The sequence below is a fragment of the Canis lupus genome, chromosome 17 (assembly GCF_011100685.1).
Source record: "Canis lupus familiaris isolate Mischka breed German Shepherd chromosome 17, alternate assembly UU_Cfam_GSD_1.0, whole genome shotgun sequence".
NCBI lineage: Eukaryota > Metazoa > Chordata > Mammalia > Carnivora > Canidae > Canis > Canis lupus.
The window spans coordinates 37,590,596-37,595,265 of record NC_049238.1 but is presented as its reverse complement, the minus strand read 5'-3'; positions in this window follow the sequence as shown (position 1 = coordinate 37,595,265).

The following is a 4,670-nucleotide window of genomic DNA, read 5'->3' as shown; positions in this document are numbered from 1 at the left end:
TCATGATTTAAAAAAAAAAAAAAGGCCTGGTTTGGATAATATAAGGTTAGCACATCTTCATAATAGCAAAAATTTCAAAGTAATCAAAATAAAAATAGGTGCCTTGTTAAAAAACAATCATATATAGAACATGCAAACATTCAATAAAACACAATATCCATTTAAAATTATATCTTAGAGGCAACTGAGTGACTCAGTTGAGTGCCTTACTCTGGAATTCGGCTCAGATCATGAGATCTCAAGGTCCTAAGATGGAACCCTGAGGTCTGGATCCCAGCTCAGTGTGGAGCCTGCTTGAGATTCTCTCTCTCCTTCTCCCTCTACCCACTCATGCTCTCTCTCTTAAATAAAATAAAATAGAAGGCAGTCTGGGTGGCTCAGCGGTTTAGCGCCTCCTTAGGCCCAGGGCGGGATCCCGGAGACCCGGATCGAGTTCCATTTTTGGGCTCCCTGCATGGAGCCTGCTTCTCCCTCTGCCTGTGTCTCTGCCTCTCTCTGCCTCTCTCTGTCTCTCTCTCTTTCTCTGTATCTTTCATGAATAAATAAATAAAATATTTTAAAAATAAAATAAAACAAGGAATGCCTAGGTGGCTCAAGTTATGATCCTGGGGTCCTGGGAACCAGCATTGCATCAGGCTCCCTCTGCCCTCCCCTGCTGGTGCAAATAAATAAATAAAATATTCAAAATAAAATAAAATCTTAGAAGAATACTTACTATCATAAAAAAGTATGCACAATATAACGTTGAGTGGAAAAAAACAGGTCGAAAAACTGTGTACGCTGTTTTTTTTTAACTATACATATATTGAAAATTAGGACCAATACCCAACTACAGAATAACAGGTGATCTTTATTTTCTCGTGTATGCCTATCTCTATTTTCTTAATGTTTGACAGAAAAATAAACGTATTGCTTTTAAAATAGAGGGAGGGAGGGGATCCCTGGGTGGCGCAGCGGTTTGGCGCCTGCCTTTGGCCCAGGGCGTGATCCTGAAGACCCGGGATCGAATCCCACGTCGGGCTCCCGGTGCATGGAGCCTGCTTCTCCCTCTGCCTATGTCTCTGCCTCTGTGTGTGTGTGTGTGTGTGTGTGTGACTATCATAAATAAATAAAAAAATTTTAAAAAAATGGAGGGAAATAGACGGAAAAACTGGTTCCAATCCCTATCGCACTGGAGCTGTAAACGGAGCCTGGAACTTGCAAGACGTTGCCGCGTGGGCGCCGGCACAAAGGCTCCGGGGCGCGCAGGCGGTGGTGCGCCCACCCCGAGGAACTGCAGGCAAAGCCGCAGACCCACCGCCTGCCCTCAGGGCGCTTACAGCCAGCTACCCAGACGAACCCAGCCCCGAGCGTCCCCTGCCTCCTGTCCCCTCCTGAGTGGTGCCTCTGACCCCGCGCGAGCCTCGTCCAGGTGCCAAGAGCTCAGGAGACTGCAGGCGGCGGAAGCGGCCTGGGCTCTCAGGGGCCTGGGGCTGCCGCCCCATCCGCGCGCACCCACCTGCCCGCCCACGCGCCCACCCAGCGGGCCGGAGCCACCGCCCGGGGACGCCCACCTACTCACCCTCTTCCGTCCCCTCCCTTCCCGGCCACCTCCCGAGGGACCTGCCGCTCCACCCCCAGTCTGTTGCAGGTGCCTCGCTAGAAGGGTCCCTGCCCTCCGCCGCGCCGCGTCCCGGGGGCGGGAAGACGGGCGCCCCGGGGCTGGCAGTCCCTCTCCCCGGGGGCGGAGTTCCCGGCGGGGGCCGCGGATGGGGGAGGCCCCAGTGGGGCGCACGTGGATGAATTTCTGGGAGGAAGCCATGTACCATCCGCTGTCGCTCGCTGCCATCCAGTGTTTTCTACCCCCAGTGAGTCTCTTAATTTTGCTCATTTATCTTAAAGAGCTCCGTAAGCGCCGTGGGCTCCGGTGGGGGGGCCGCACGGGGGCTCCGACACCCGACCCCCACGCCCGCCTCCCAGAGGAGCCATCCAGCGCGGACCAAATCTCATTTTCCTACAAATAGTTTGTCAGAAGCAGCAGGGCAAGTAATAAATCACCGAGAGCGAGAGCGGAGCGGGAAGGGGGAGAGGCTGGGAGCGGGCAGGGCGGGGCGCGCGGCGCGGGGAGGCTGCGGGCGCAGATGGAGGCGCTGGCGGGGAGGGGGAGGCCGGGGAGCGCGCGGGGAAGGAAACCGGTGGCAAAGGAGGGAAGGAGATCGGGGAGACAAAGAAGAAAGGAGGGAGCCTGAGAAAGGGAGGAGTGCGGAAGGGGAGAGGGGGGCTGGTGGGGCGAAGGAGGCGGTGGCGGGGAGCAAAGGGAGAGGCGAGGAATGTGAGAGAGACAGCCAGGGATGAATCCGGATGCAGAGAGGCGCCAAGGGAAACGAGAGAACATGAATCCAGAGGTGCTAATAGAAGGAGGAGACAGAGGTGTCTGGTCAAGAGGCAGAGCAGAAAGCGGATGGTGAGCAGAGACACACCATGCTCTCCTCCGCCAGCACCTTCAGCGCCCCGAATTGTTGGGGAACCTGTGGTCTGACACCTTGTCCTTCTGGTCCCCGCCTCTGTCCCTGCTGCCTACTGCAGGTGAACAGATGCAGGATAGAGGTCATGTGGGGTCATCTTGGTCCACATTGTTTGCCAGCCTGGAGATGAAGTCTCCAGTCACTGAGCATAGATGGTGGTGGTGGGGGGGGGGGGGGTGCCTGTGCCTGCATACCAACTATTATGATGAAGCTGGGTGGCCTTAAGAGAACCACTTCACTCTTCTTGCCTCGGTTTCCTAATCTAGAAAATGAGAATGATAATTAATCCCTGTGTCCAGGCCTGGAAAGATTGAAAAAGGTTACCTATATGGAAAAGTATGTAGCACACAGTGCAGGCTGTTGATCAGGAAAAGGAGCTTCTCTGGAGTTTCTGTGGTCAGCAAACTTGGCCTGGGGGCCCAGGGCAGGGGCCTTCAGAATCTGGGTGCTGCCTAGCCATCCCTGCAGCCTGTGATCCCGAGCCAGGTACTCGGATCCTTCAGCTGTCAACACAAGTACACTCCAGTGCTTTCTGCTTTGCCCTTGGTCTCCCCCAGGAAGTTTGGAACACTACTGAGATCATCGTTGTCAAGCTCTCTGAGCTTTGGTGCAAAGCCAGCCTGATAAGGACCACCGGGGTGCCACCCTCCACTTCATCCTCACCTCACGTCCACCTTCCTGAATTCTGGCTCCTGCATGGCTATGGGCTCAGAACAAGATTGAGTTTCTGCTTTCCGCCATCCACTCCCTCCCCCTTTCTGGGTGCTGGAATGGAGCACACACTCTAAGGAAGAACTGTGTCCCTTAGAGGTTGAAGGAAGGAAGTAGTGCTTGTGGGGGCCCAGGTGGCCTGGGACACACTGTAAACTGCTCGTCAGGTGTGGGTCACGGAATATCCCCAACACCTAGCACAGCACCCACACATAGCAGACTCATAAAATGAATGAAATTCATTTAATGTCATGAATATGGATTCACTCATTCAGGCTTTACAACTATGAAGAAGCTGTTGTTATTCTATTTTATAGAAAGGGCAACTAAGACACAAAATCATGAAGCCAGAAAGTGGCAGGTCTGGGATTTAAATCCAGAGCAATCCCAAACTCAAAGCTCTTGTCCGTCCCATGGCAGCCCAGGGCTGGGGCACCCTGACTATCAGCATTGATGATTCGGTAACAGTCTGTGTTGGTCTAGGGCCTCCTGAAGGCAGGCAATGGGCAAGCACTTGCAGTGCCTGCCCTACATTCTCTTCACCCTCTGGATTTGGGGTGGCTCCTCCATTTCTGGGCTCAGTGCCACCGGCACTGCCCTCTAGCCCTGGGCATTAGTCTGTGCCTCCCTCAGGCAAACGTCTGTCTAGCCCCCAGGACTCTGCCCTGCTTGGAGCTTTGAGGATGAGCCTTGGACCTGTCTCCCCTCACCTCTCAGGACCCTCCACCTGCTCTGCTCTGCTGCCTCTGACCCTAGCATGTCTGACCCCAACAAGGAGCCGAGCCCAGGGAGAGAGAACCAGGTTTTACTCTCCCACCATGTACCAGCTATCTGACCCTGGGCAATTATTTTCACCTCTCCAGGGCTCAGGTTCTTCCACTGTAAAATGGAGATTGAAGAAAAAAAAAAAAATCCATGCCTAACTCCCAGGGCTGTCATGAGAATCAATTAAGGCCAAAGCTGGAAAGCACTTTACAAATTCTCCGTTTCCTCTTATGTTCCACCTTTTTCTGAGAGCAGATCCTCAGCTCTCCTTTTTCACATCCCTGCTCTCCTGGCCTGATGTGCACAGGATCATCGATCCAGGGTCTGACCCCCCCCCCCACTCAGGGCTACAGATGCCTCCCAGCCTTCCCTTCATGAAGAACCACAGCACGACACCATTTAAACACCCAGAGAAGACCTCGTGGGTGCATCACTTTAAGGGAGGCAGGATAAAGCAAAGCTACAAGCTCTGGCAAATTTAAAAAACCAAATCTTCAAATTCGAGCTTTCCATGTATTAACACTGTCAACCTTGAATGGGCAGTACACCTCTCTAAGCCTCAGCTTTCCCATCTAAAAAATGGTATGGTAGGGATCCCTGGGTGGCGCAGCGGTTTAGCGCCTGCCTTTGGCCCAGGGCACGATCCTGGAGACCCCGGATCGAATCCCACGTCGGGCTCCCGGTGCATGG